The sequence below is a fragment of the Hakea prostrata genome, chromosome 7 (genome assembly GCF_041222555.1).
Source record: "Hakea prostrata isolate BN-2017 chromosome 7, UWA_Hpros_2, whole genome shotgun sequence".
Classification (NCBI taxonomy): domain Eukaryota; kingdom Viridiplantae; phylum Streptophyta; class Magnoliopsida; order Proteales; family Proteaceae; genus Hakea; species Hakea prostrata.
In genome coordinates this window covers 7,762,446-7,776,856 of record NC_142606.1, presented here as the reverse complement: position 1 = coordinate 7,776,856, position 14,411 = coordinate 7,762,446, and the positions used below count along the sequence as shown (strand labels likewise).

Below are 14,411 nucleotides of genomic sequence, written 5' to 3'. Positions count from 1 at the left end.
ACATTTAAAAATTTAACATCCTATAATCTTTGAGGATTTTTTTTTCCCGCTAACCAGCCCTAGTTCCCTTTTAAAACTTTTGATACTGGTTTGACCTTACATTTCACATGTTTCTAGCCATTCACCTGGTCACCAAATGGTACTAGTACTCTTATCCACCCAAGCAATGTCTACACAGCCTTGCACCTGCTTCATGGAGAGGCTGTTCCCATGATTCAAAACCCCAACCTAATGATTGCAATAGCACAACTTAACCACTGCACAAAAGCTTCATCCACCAGAAGGGCGTTTCTTGTGTAGTTGGTTAAAACATCTTCCCCACTACACTAGTTCAGCGTGTACAGTTAGACTCACTTTATAACTCTACCATTCTACGTTGCTTTTCACAAATTATGAAGTCGCAGTACTAGAAACTAGAACAGCAGAATATCCAAGAAAATTAAATCATTTAAAATCACAAATGAACTTGGCTCACCCAACCGTCAAATATCAAGATAATATAATCACAGGGACTGAACTAGGAAATACTAAGCAAGCAACCAGAGAAACTATGTATACCTATAATTAAAAGTTGACAATAAAAACCTACTAAGAATTCCTGGTCAAAGGAAAGGACATCAGAACCCACATCATCATCTGCAGCACATATAAAAAGAACCTTTCCACATCCTTGAGTAACTAATAGGGTGTTTGAAAGTGACGGTTTTAAAGATCTTCTGTTTCATGGTTTACTTCATGTCCTCCCATCAACTGCAGCACATGCCTACGTTAGCCAACCCCAACTTGGTGATTCCAACACTGCAACTTAACTGTTGCACAAATGCTTGCCCACCAAGAGGACAGTTCTTGTGCATTGGTTAAAACATTTTCCCCACTTGTTTAATGGGTTAGTTTATTTTGTAATGACCTTTAGTTTTAATAATAGGTAATTCAACTTAGCTACAAGACCAACCCCGCAAGAAAAACATCCTTTATACAGTTAGACATACTTGCATACATTAGCATTGTACCTTGCATTCTTCTTAAGTTTATATGAGTAGAACTTCAGAGAGAAAAATACCCAATCAACTGATCATTCTAAACATAAAAGGAACCTGACTCACTCAGCCATCAAATAATGATAATCTAACCTCATGGTCTGGAAAACATTTCCCCCACTAGTTCACAGTGCCAGTTTCAATCTTAATGGCCTCTTAAGTTTCAATTTGATAGATTACCCAATTTAATTACAGGATCAATCCCAAATGTAAAACATCTTTTACAATTAGACTTACTTTATGACCCTACCATTCTACCTTGCATTTCACAAATTATGAAGTTGCTATAGGAGTCTAGGATAGCAGAATATTCAAGCAAATGAAATTATTCCAAATCACAAATGAACCTGGCTCAGCCAACAGTCAAATATCAAGATAATATAACCTCAGGGGCTGAAGAAGGAAATATTAAGCAAGCAACAAAAGAAGGCATAGAGCCCTTTGAGCATAATTAATCCTCCTATATTTTCCTTCCAATATTTTTTGGGCTTCACTGAAAAAGAAAGATAGGAATCTATCATGACAAGTGGAGAAAGAAAGGAATCCAGCACACCAAATACAGCTTCGCTTCTATTTGTGGCCTCCTGGGTCTACTCTCTATCTTGCCCCTAGTAGGTTGTAATTCCCCATAGAGGTGACTGAAGAAATTCCCCATTTACCTATATCTTCATTCTTTCTTCAATCATTGGGGTATTCAATTGAATACCTTCCAATGATTGATGACAAGACAATAGCCCTTGAATATTTCATCCATGGCCAATCTGACTTTCTACATATCTATTAATGGTGATGCAAATCGTCAAGAAAGAGTAGAAGGGACAAAGAGTGATGAATCATGAAGAATACCCTGATTAATCAACAGCTGCAACAACAAACTCAACCTTGTCCAAACTTAATTAGGACAGTTACAACTTAAAATGATATATAATAAAAATAGATTACTTGAATGAAATAGCACAAACAAAGATTTCAAAAACTTGCTAACAGAATACGATCAAATACACATTTCAAAACCCTACACTTGAGAGCTCCAATTTCACCACAATGGTGGCTTGGGTGAGCTTTCAAAGCCATCAAAGCTTGAAAAATATGGAATAATTAAATACCTATTGCCAATCAAATACGTATATACCAATTGATTCTTCCAATACCAAACTATCATTACCAGAATGCCATTTACTTAATAGTCACAATGAAATAATTAAAGATATTATGGGTTTGAATGCGTGCGTACATAGTACATACACTTACCAACCTCTTTATGGGGCATTTCAATTCAGTAATCAATAAAAGAAGCAAACAATGATGACTACAAATACAGTTGAAATTTGACATCCTACTAATATCTTCAAGTATTTTTTACTCCTGCTAGCCAGCGCTAGCTCCCTTTTGAAACTTCTGATATCGGTTTGACCATACATTTCATATGTTTCTAGCCATTCACATGGCATCAGAAAATGATACAAGTCCTCTCATCCACCATAGCAATGTCTACACAGCCTTGCACCTGCTTCATGGAGAGCTTGTCTCTATGTTTCAAAACCCAAACTGATGATTGCCATTGCACAACAGGGCTCACCCACCGAAGGCCATTTCATGCGAAGTTGGTTAAAACATCTTCCCCACTAGTTCACTGTGCCAGTTTCAATCTTATTGGCCTCTTAGTTTCAATTGGATAGATTGCCCAATTTAGTTACAGGATCGATCCCAAATGCAAAACATCCTTTATAATTTATGCAGTTAGACTTAGTTTATAACCCTACCATTCTACATTACCTTTTACAAATTATGAAGTTGTAGTACAAAAAGCTAGGACAGCAGGATATATCAAAGCAAATGAAATTATTTCAAATCACAAGTGAACCTGGCTCACCCAACCATCAGATGTCAAGACAATATAACCTCAGGGGCATTGGTAATCCAGACAAGGTGTACAGCCCTTTGAGCACCATTAATCCTACTCTAATTCCCTTCCAACGTTTTTTGGGCTTCACCTGAGAAAAAAAGATAGGAATCTATCATAAAAGTGGAGAAAGAAAGGATAAGGCACATCAATCATAGCTTTGCTTCTATTCATGGCTTCCTGGGGTCAGGGCTCCCCTCTCTTGCCTCCTAGTCAGCTGTAACCTACCCCCTTGTTCTTTCTTTTTCCCCTACGGGGCTTTGGTAATGAATTTATTTAGTCACCCCCCCCCCCCAAAAAAAAAAAAAAAATAGGGCCACAGCTTTGCTTATCTTATTGACTTCCTTCTAGGTCTGCTAATTTGGAACAGGTTGGCTGCAGTTTGTCATGTGCTTGCATGATAGTAGTATCCTGGAATTCCCAATCATCATGCAACCTTTGTAACTCCTCCAATGAGCTTTCATATCCCTAATGAAAAATAACTGTAAGTGGTCAACAAAAATTCATGAAATTCAAAACTAAACAGCTGTAAAGAATCACAAGAAAATTCAGCAGTATATATTCACTGATAATTTCTGGAAAACTTGAAACCTTAAAACCCTAAAATCAAGCCTACAAGGTTTTATCCCTATAATTAAACATAGATTTGTTGCAAGTTTGCAACCTACTAGGGATTCCCTCAAATCCCATATTATCATCTTCAGCCCAAATAGAAATCGGTGAACCATTCTCTGCACATCCTTGAGTAACAAATAAGGTGTGCGAATTATGGATTAAAATATCTCTTGTTCATGCAAGCCTTCTCTAGTCCAGGATTTTTATTTGCGGCAGCAGCTGCCTGCTGCTGCCGATGGCTAGGATTAAGCCACCTAAGCAAAAAAGATCAGACGGTTGAAAACTGTAAAAGCAAAACTTGATTTTTAAATTTAATAGTTTAAAGGTTTTCAAATTTACAAAACACATCCCTGCTTTTATTCGATCCAATCGCTCCAAACTCATCTGCTTAATCTTCATGTCATTCCACCACCGTCACCTGCAAACCTTTCCAGGCAACCCTTTTTATGAGTTTGTCTAAATTTTGTCAGGTTTTGGGAAGCACATTTGAGATTTGTGAACTACGAAGCACGAACTGTGAACTTCTCGGTTGCGCGGGAGTTTTCCATCCGAAGAATTCCATGGAGGTTTCCACCACTCAGAGCCTCTACAAAAAATTGAGTCACCTCCACCATTCAAAGATGTCGGATCGCTGAGAATTTTTGCAGATTAACAGTTGTTCTTAAAAGCATTCACGACTCGAATTCTCCGCTCGTCAAAACAGAATCCATTGTTTTTTCTCTTGGAGATGCTGTACTCAAAGAAGAAAGCAACTCTGAAACTGGAAAACATATTGGTTTGGAAAGATGTTAAATCTAAAATGACTACCTGGGTTCCAAGCTGAACACTCCTCAGATAGATATAGAGATAGAGAATATGCACCACAGCAGCAGCTTTTGCCCTGGAGGAAAACCCATCTAGCAAATCAAAATCCAAAACGTGTACGACACATCCTTACGCTGACAATGCGTGCACTTGCTTTCTCCCTCCACCAAGCCACCATGAGGGTCACGGTCACCTCCACCAGCTTCCACGTTGTTGTAAAAACCATCATTGTATTCCTGATTCTATCAACCATCTCTATCTTGGTTAGCTCCTGAAACCTAGTTATACAAGTGGGTTCAGTTCAGTTCTTGTGTGTATGTGAGAATCCCAGCGCTCATACGTTATACATTAAAGAAATATAAGATTGAATTCCTGAACACAAGAAGCAGGGATGTGTTTTGTAAATTTGAAAACCTTTAAACTTTTAAATGTAAAAATCAAGTTTTGCTTTTATAGTTTTCAACCGTGTGATCTCTTTTTGCTTATGTGGCTTAATCCTAGCCATCGGCAGCAGCAGGCAGCTGCTGCCGCAAATAAAAATCCCTCTAGTCCCCTTACAAGATTTTGGATATTGTGTGTATCATCAAATGAACCAGTCCTCCCATCAACAGCAGCACATGTCTAGATAGCCACACACCTGCTTCACGGAGGCTGTTTCCATGTTTCATAACCCCAACTTTATGATCGCACTACCGCAACTTAATCGTTGCACAAATGCTCACTGACTCAAAGGACATTTCTTGTGCATTGGTTAAAACATTTTCCCCACTTGTCCAATAAATCAGTTTCATTTGTAATGACTTAATTTTAATGGAGCAAACTTAGCTACAAGACCAACCTCGCATGATAGCAATCCTTTATACAGTTAGACATACTTGCATACCTTAGCACTGTACCTTGCATTACAACTTTTGACGTATACATTAGTAGAAATGCAGACAGTAAAATATCTAATTAACTGATCATTCCAAATATAAAATGAGTCTGACTCAATCAACCATCAAATAACAATAACCTAACCTCATAACCTTAAGGCCAGAGTATGCAAAGCAGTATGGAGAAGGTAGAGCCCTTTGAGCACCATCGATCCCCTTGTTTCTCTCCTGCCAAATTTTGTGCTTCACTAGAAATGGAAGATTGGAAAATGTATGAGAAGTCAAGAAACAAAGCATAAAGATAAGGCACATCAATACACAGGTATGCATACCATGTTGCTAGTGTCATCTTTCCTTTCTAGGGCTGCTAACTTTGAACAGGCTTTCTTGAGAGTAGTTCTGAAACTCCCTACCATCAGACACCTTTCTTATTCAACAATGAGCTTTCATGACTCATATTGCAGAACACTAATTAAAAAAGTTCATAAAATCAGAATCTTAAATGGGTTTAAAAGAAGCATTGCAAAATCGGCAGTATATTTTCTCAAAGATCAAAAGAAAAATAAAATGTCAAGAAAAAAGTTGTCTGGAAAGTCTCTTATAGCAAGCAACGATGAATAATGGCAGCTGTCCATTCTACACAACTAAAATATATTACCCATGTCCCGAAGCTTCTCTTTCTTTTCTCTTCCCTTCTGGGGCTCAGGTTAATGAATTTTTTTCATTCATCCAAATATATATATATATATATATTACATATCTATGCTGCGTCATCAAGTAACCTTCCCTCCTCCAATGAGCTTTCATGAACTTGATGGAACATAAGCATAAGGGTCCACAAAAATTCATGAAATTTGAAACTGAACAGCTGCAAAGAATCACAAGAAAATTCAGCAATAAATATTAACTGATAATTTGAGGAAAACTTCAACTTTAAAACCCTATGACCTTTCAAGCCTCCAAGGTTTAAACCACATAACAAAATGTGGATTTATTGCAAGTTTGCAACCTACTAAGGATTCTTGATCAAAGGAAGGGACATCAAATTTCATAACATCATCTTCGGCCCAAATAGAAATCCATTAGCATTCTCTAGACATCCTTGAGTAACAAATGAGGTGTGTGAAGTTATGGATTAAAATATCTCTTGTTAATGACCGCCTTCTGTAGTCCCCTTACGAGATCTCAGCTATTGTGTTAGCATACACTTCATATGCTTATAGTGGATCACATGACATCAACAATACAAGTCCTCCCCCACCCTTTGTAGCAGATTTGTGTACACAGCCACGCACCTGCTTCTTGGAGAGCCTGTCCATTTTTAAACCCAGCAACCAGATGACTGCAATAGCACAATTTAACTGTTGCACCAAGCTAAGACAACATTTTATATATATGGTAAAAGAGTTTCCCCACTTGTTTACTGGGACAGTTTCACCCTATTGAACTATTAGTTTTAATGGAATAGGTCACATAACTTAACATCAAGGCCCAAAACTATAATGTCCACTGTACAATTCATCCACAGATTTAACTTACAGCAGTAGAAATTAGGACATCTCAGCATGTCAAAGTAACTAGTTATTTTAAATCCCAAATGAACCAACCATGACCAACTATCAAAAGATCCAGCTAAGATTACCTCAAAGGCAGGACAAGGCCAGATTGAGCAAGCAGTCTAGAGAAAAGGTAGAACCCATAAAGTACCGTCAATCCTCGGTTTCTTGTCTAATTCTTTTGTGCTTCAACTAAAAAAGACAGATGGAAACTTGTCATTACAAGTGGAGAAAGACAGGATAAAGACAAAGAACCTCAAAATGTAGGTATGCATAACTTATCACCAGGCCCATGTTTCCTTCTAGTACTTCTAGTTTTGCATGGATTAACGACAACTTGCCTTGTGCTTCCACGATATTAGTTTCCCGGAATTTCCAATCATCAGATGAACTTCAAAACTCCTCCAATGAGCTTTCACGAGCATGATAGAAATGCAGAGCAGTAGTGAACACAAAATTTCATGAATCAGAATTTTTAACAGCTTCCAAAAACCATAATGAATCTAATGGTATCCATTCACATACAATTCAAGGAAACTTTAGAATCTGGAACCCTCTAGTCTACAAGGAATTTCCAAGCTATGTATACCTATAATTAAAGGTTGACAATCCAAACCTACTAAGAATTTATGGTTGAAGGAAAGAACATCAGGACCCACATTATCATCCACATACAAAAAAGAACCTATCCAAATCCTTGAGTGACTAATAAGGTGCTTGAAAGTAATCGTTTCAAAGATCTTTTGTTTCAAAGATCTTAAGAAATTTCAATATCTCACATGTCCCAAGAGAATCATATAGTACCATCAAATGAATAAGTCCTCCCTTCAACTGCAGCACATCTCTGCGTAGCCACACACCTGCTTCACCAGAGGCTGTTTCCATGTTTCAAACCCCCAACTTGATGACTGCAATGCTGCGACTTAACCGTTGCAAAAATGGCACACCCACCAAAAGGACATTTCCTGTACATTGGTTAAAACATTTTCTCACTTGTTCAATGGGTCAGTTTCATTTGTAATGACCTATTAGTTTAATAGAATAGGTTACCCAACTTAGCTACAAGACCTACCCATGAAAACCATCATTTATACAGTTAGACATACTTGTGTACCTTAGCATTGTACCTTGCATTACTACTTCTGAAGTTTATACTAGTAGAAATGCAGACAGTAAAATATCTAATTAACTGATTATTCCAAATATAAAATGAACCTGACATGCTCAACCATCGAATAAAGATAATCCAACCTCAGTTTGGAAAAGGCCAGAGTATGCATATGGAGAAGGTAGATCCCTTTGAGCACCCATCACAATCCCTTTCTACCATATTTTGTGCTTCACTGGAAATGAAAGATAGGAATATGTATGAGAAGTCAAGAAACAAAGAATAAAGATAAGGCACATAAATACGCAGGTATGGAATACCTTGTTGCCGGTGTCATCTTTCCTTTCAAGGGCTGCTAATTTTGCACAGATTGACAAGTTGCAAGTGCATTTATGATAGTAGTTTCCCCAACCACAGACAACCTTTCTTATTTCTATGATCAGCTTTCAATATTCCGATGGAAAATTTGCAGGAAGTAATTCACAAAAATTCAAAAAATCAGAAACTTAAATGGGTTTAAAAGGATCATTGCAAAACCCAGCAGTATATTTTCTTAAAGATCAAAAGAAAAAGAGCGATAAGGAAAGAAAGAAGTTGTCCGAAAGTGCGTGGCATAGCAAGCAAAGATGCAAAACAGCAATTGTTAATTCTACACAATTAAAATATATTGCCTATGCACAATACAATCAGATAAAGAAATGTGATTATAGTATCCATATTTAAGTAGAACAACACAAATATGGATATTTACCAACTGAAGAGATATATGAAGAACCATGAATGATTCCACCCCACCCCCCCCCAAAAAAAAAGTACCATAAATGGAGGAAAGCTTTTGTTGGTCAATCTTTTGATGGTAATAAAGCACCCAATGAAGCTTCCAACAAACCATAAACACTTCTTATTCACCACACAAAGTACCAACAATCTATTCAATAATTCATCCAAGAAAGGAGCTCAGCCACATATGGCAACAATTATGGGAATCCAAGATAACACAGGTAAAACAGGCCATTATATGTACCTGCTAACGCAAGGCATTATAACATCCGAAAGCAACTTGCAAAGCCTTAATTGGTGATGCTAGAATTTGGGGGGAATAACCATCTACTGAATACTTTGCCCCAAGCACAGAGCTCCCCATCAGTTGATGCAGTTCATCAAACATGTGACAAAAAAATAATAAAAAAGAATCTATGTCTAAAAGGATATTTAAATCTCAAGGCCACATTTTAATAATTCAATGAAATAGCATCTTCATATCATGGACAGCACAATTCTGAGTTACCAAAATAAAAACGCAGCAGGGCATGATAAAAGTTTTACATTGCACTAATTAGATTTTTACCTGAATGATGCATGCTACACCTTAGCCATTCAATATGCTTAATAAGACTTCAAATAATAGGAGAGCAATGTGACTGAAACTCCATCTCCTAGCCACAAATGACCATCTACAATTTAAAAATTCTCCTGAATCTGAAGAAGTAACCATTCAGAAACTGAAACAAAAAAACCACATGATTTGAAGAGAATCTACTAACACCATATTAAAATATACTTTCTCCACTTTCCTTTTCCTTGACGGGCACCCTCTTCAGCACAGTCAATAGCTTTATGTTTGTTTCTTTAACTGTAGCTGAAAAGACCACTGAAAGGCATGTGATAAGATCCTTATAATAGCTTTGATTGGAGGCTGAAGCCACTGAAAAGCCCACCCGCCCGCCCCCCCCCTTTCTCTGATCTTCACTTTCACACCTGCTGAACCTCTTCCATACTGTCACTTGTGACTGCAACATTGCAAACAATTGTTGCTGAAGCCCAGAAGACATTCTTCATTCAAGCCATTAACTGCTTCTGCTGATCCTCATCAGAAGAACCGGAGCACACTTATGCTGCCTGTTCCGATCCTGCTGCCTTGGTTGAAGATTGGGTTCTGTTCCAGCAGGACTTTTGAAGAGTGTGATCCCACTCAATCCCCCTTTGGATCCTTGTGGCTGGCTGCATTATCTTGGAGCCCTAACTTTCTTGTTTCATCACAATTTAAATCTCCTCTGCTGCTCACCAGAATTGAACCGAATTTGCAGCAAAGATGTATCACATCAAGGATTACACTCTTTCTAGCCAAACACAGTGGTGTTTTGCAAGTTATTCCATAACCTTCTATCTTGGTGTCACCTTCATACCTCAAACTCTCCAATGGAATTGACTGTAATTTGGAGGAAGGGTTCTCCTCACCTTCATACCCAGACCTGAATTTTACACAGTTATTACGGACTGTTTTGGTTAGAATTAAAGTTTCTACTCAAAAAAATTTTATACTTGATTCATGGCTGTATCTGGGGTTAGGTCAACCCTAATGTAGTCTTATATTAATATTGGTACCTCCCTGAAACAGTATACATATTGGGCTCATACACTCGATATGTATCCAGACTTACACCGTCTGTAATTCCATCTGTACGCACATGTGCACATAATGGATTAGGATTCATTGCAAGGGGCAGAAAACCCAGTGCCGCACAGTTTGTCAGCATCAGGAAATAAAGGGACGGTAAGATAAGAGAGGTCATGCCCTTGGATTAAAAGCTATTCTAGTAAGAAGAATAAAAAAAGGGTGAACCCAATGCTGAAGGCTTCTGCACAAGTAGAGTGGGGGCCGGGGGGAATTGCAGCCTTACCCCAGCAGCTTTTTTTTCTTTCTTTCTTTTTTTTTTTTGGTTGGGGGGGGGGTTTGAGAAGCTGTTTCGATGCCTTGATCTCACACTGCACCAACCACTCAACAAAGGTCCGCCCTAGTAAGAAGAACCTAGATTGCAAATACTTTGGTGGTATATTTTCTGAATTTGAAGTTCTTCCTTTATTGGTTATAATCCTATAATTCCTTCATTTCAAGCTCTGTTACAAAATTCAATGTCAAACCTTATTTTTAATAGATATAACTACTGTTATATATTGAAATTTAGACCCTACCAATCTCAGAACTTGCTAAATTGAATGCTTCCAGCTTTAAAGCCCAACTTATATTTGACCACAAGACAAATTATACTTCTCCAACATGATTCTCAGGGTGCACAAACAACCCCCATGCAAGTCCAATAGGTTAGACATATTTTCCTTTTTATTCCCTCCACCAAGGGAGCACCATATTCATCACAGCAACAAGGAACAAATATGCACTACGAGCGTAGACACACAAAAGTACAAACCAAAGGGATGAACAAATTGTTCCTTTCTACTAATAGTGCACATCATTAATAATGAGTATTTTGTACAAAGAGATGAGATGTCTCACCACTTCTTCCTCCTCGACTGATTAATGTTTTCGACATGCTCAAGAAATGGGCTTGCTTTAGTAGCTGATACCTAGAATTATCCAAATAAGGAGTTGTATATAATATAGTAGATTCAATAAACTCCCCTAAGATAATATTCTCTAAATTAAATTAGACTGCTAATCCTAATGAAGAACTGGAAGGATCAAGCATTTGATTTAGGGTATGAATTTCCTTTTGCCACAGCTCTTAGTGTTGAAGGATATATATTTCTATATGCAGCTTTCAAAACTGGGTAAGTAAACGACGATCTTAACCAATTCGGATGCGTCATTATGAACAAGAAGGATATGGATTACTACTTCCGTTTAGCTCAGACATATATTCCATGGAAAGAAAAGCAGTATTGTGAAATAATTCAAAACAGAATACAAAAAGTAGTCAAATATTCCATTATGTTACCAGAAAAAACAGAAGCCCTAGAAAATCTGCTTTCTATATAGATTGAATACACCACAATACAGCTAAAACCCTAAAACCTAAACAACCCAATACAGAAAATAAATCATAGTAAACCCTAGACTATAATAATGCAACGAAACCCAATAGATGAGCAAGCTTCCCTGACCTGGGAGGAGAGGGATGTGAAAGTGGCGGGGTTCTGAGCAGACTGGCCTGTTGCATTTCAAGGTTGTTCAACTGCTGCTCTCTATCCATCTCTATGATAAGAGGAACCACCAGAATCAGGAAAGTCGTTCCTGCAATCCAGGCTGCTTTGCCGGTACTCTTGAAGAGCTTCTTTGTCACGAATGCCGCGTCGGAGACCACTCTCTTTCCATGATAAACCACTGGGGATTGAGAAATATGCTGGAAACCCTAGTTAGTGTACCATCATCGCTGCCTTTGCTCCAACTGTTTTGAGACGCCATGCCGATTGAGAGAGAGAGAGACTGCAAGAGAGACCGGAAGGCTTCCCCGGGCAATATGAAGAGATATAAGAAGCTTCGGTACCGCTGGATTGGAACCGGAGAAACCTCACCATTATACAACCCACATGATTAAATCCAAACTTATTTGTTGGAATCAAACTTCAAGAATCTCTAGAACCCTAGCCACCTTCTTAGTCTTACCCAACTTACAGAGTCCCCGAATCATGCTTGTGCTGGGAATTATATCTGGGATGTCACCTTGACATACCATGCTCTCCAGAACCTTAAAAGATTCGTCCAGATCCCCATTTCTCAAAGAATGACCAGAAGCTAAACAGGAATGACCATTTTCCGCATGCCCATGAGGGCTTTTTAGCGGAATCGATACTTCACCATTGAAGCTATTTGTCTCCACGTTTGAGACTGCAAAAACCCGATTGCTCCTATTCTTTCGAGATCGACTGTCTTTTCACAGTTAGAAGCAGGGGATATAACAGAGCAAGCGGCCTTATATACTGTATTCTACTGGAGAAGCTAAACGGTCGCAATTCTACTCGGAAGCTAAACGGTCGGTTTTCTTTTTCTTTTTTTTTCTTTTTTTTATTTTTTATTTGAGTTAGTTGTTGTCGGTTGAGTGAGAGTATCTGATGGTTCGCTTTGCATTCTAGGGTTAGTTTTCTTTTTTTTCTTTTTTTAACAGACGAGTTGTGCAGGGACTCATTTTTCAACCGTTGTTAAGGGGTGCGGTCAGATGCACGTAGACTTTTAGCTTGTATTTTGATTAGATTAAAACTTTTGAAGTATGGATTTCTAATGATAATGTACGATTTGACTAGATAATATTTAATTCTATTTATGCACTATTTTTATATTGATAAATAGTATAAAGTTTGAGAAGAGGACAAAATTGTAAGTTTGAAAATTGGACAAAATTGTGACATTGGAGTAAAAGGTTGTGTTTCTAAATTTCCCAAAATTAAAAGTTGAGAATAATAAAATGTGAGATGTTGGGAAAGTACACATTTGATAATTCACCATGTGTTTCTTCTTCAAGAAACACCAAAAACAATTATAAGTGTTTTTATAAGCAAAATTACTTTTTAAGACATTTGCTAACATTGTTTATAAAATTACAAATTTTGGAAATTATAACTAAATTTATGAAATTTATCATTGTTATGTTTAGACGGTCACATCGTCTGTAATTCCTTTCCCTGCAATTCCCTATAATTCTCTCATGGGATGGTGCCATGTGGCATTTAAGTAATCCAATGGTTATCCAATTTAAATTAAATTTGTATTTTATTTAAACTCACCCATAAATTTGAATTTTATTTAAACTCTAGTTTGTCGGGTAACCTTTGGATTACTTAAATGCCACATGGCACAATCCCATGAGAGAATTACATGGAATTGCAGGGAAAGGAATTACACACGATGCGAATCCTGTTTAGACTGGCAATTTTAATAAGAACCTTTAAAATTGTCTTACTTAAGTCCAACCAGCATCCAATTTTGCTTCAAAAAATAAATGCAACAACAAATAGTTATTACGTCAAAAATGTTTCTCAAAGCAAAAAATTTATTAAATTTCAATTTATGTTGCGAGAGTCACACAAAATGAAAGGGGTTCTATCAAAACCTTTTCGCCAATCTTTCCACTTCTCAAATCAAGAAACACCATAAAACTTTTTTTTTTGTGGATTATCAATTGGATCCTAAACTGTTATTATGTTTCTATACTAATACATATGCAATTAACATATCTTTACATTTGGAGGCCTTATTCATCGTTCAATCGGCTCCAAAATAATTTTTTTCATTTGTTGTCACCTTAGAATAGGTGCTTCAACACATTTGATAACCTTTCAAGGGATTTTGTCCAAAGAATGTCATAAGCGGTTTTGAATGTTGTAAAAGCATAAACACTTTTATTGGCATTTGATAAAACTTGTTTTTTGAAGCGAAAACAATATGAACAGGGTTTGAGCAGGTTTTTTATGTTTATAACCAAATTCCATGAAAACCCCTCTCCTCAATTGTTTCACTTTAATTTAGCATGTGCCCAGCTTTTGCTCTAAGAAACCAGAAAATTTGGAATTGTTACCCGGAGGTTTTGCTTGAGGCAAAAAATTTCATAATTTTTAATTTTTGTTTCAACATTTTTCATTAATTTCAAATTTTTGCTTCAATAGCTACCATAGTTTTATCAAATAGTTTTCAACCTTTATTTTCAAAGCTAGAAACATTGAAACTCTTTTCTAAGAAAAAAAAAAAAAAAAAAAACATTGAAACTACTTTTTGGTGGG

At 37.1% G+C, this 14,411-nt stretch overlaps 2 long non-coding RNA genes and 1 pseudogene across 4 annotated transcripts; all 3 read right to left on the bottom strand.

Annotated features, from left to right (window-relative positions):
- Positions 1 to 3,243: 3,243 nt before the first annotated feature.
- LOC149009396 (uncharacterized) lies at positions 3,244 to 5,981 on the bottom strand. Its single transcript, XR_016174816.1, has 3 exons — positions 5,567 to 5,981; positions 5,380 to 5,482; positions 3,244 to 3,408 (listed from the first exon to the last, which is right to left on the bottom strand). It is a non-coding gene; the product is annotated as an uncharacterized LOC149009396 (long non-coding RNA).
- Positions 5,982 to 6,016: 35 nt separating this feature from the next.
- Positions 6,017 to 9,606, bottom strand: LOC149009395 (uncharacterized). 2 transcript variants are annotated; one of them, XR_016174515.1, is made up of 3 exons: positions 9,247 to 9,606; positions 8,219 to 8,341; positions 6,017 to 8,133 (listed from the first exon to the last, which is right to left on the bottom strand). It is a non-coding gene; the product is annotated as an uncharacterized LOC149009395 (long non-coding RNA). The 2 variants fall into 2 exon arrangements; XR_016174516.1 differs by lacking the exon at positions 9,247 to 9,606 and having other exon boundaries at positions 6,017 to 7,755; positions 8,042 to 8,133; positions 8,219 to 8,690.
- A 391-nt stretch (positions 9,607 to 9,997) lies between these two features.
- On the bottom strand, positions 9,998 to 12,642 carry LOC149009394 (mitochondrial import receptor subunit TOM9-2-like; annotated as a pseudogene). The gene is made up of 3 exons (XR_016174514.1): positions 11,802 to 12,642; positions 11,194 to 11,264; positions 9,998 to 10,150 (listed from the first exon to the last, which is right to left on the bottom strand). The product of XR_016174514.1 is annotated as a mitochondrial import receptor subunit TOM9-2-like (transcript).
- Positions 12,643 to 14,411: the final 1,769 nt, after the last annotated feature.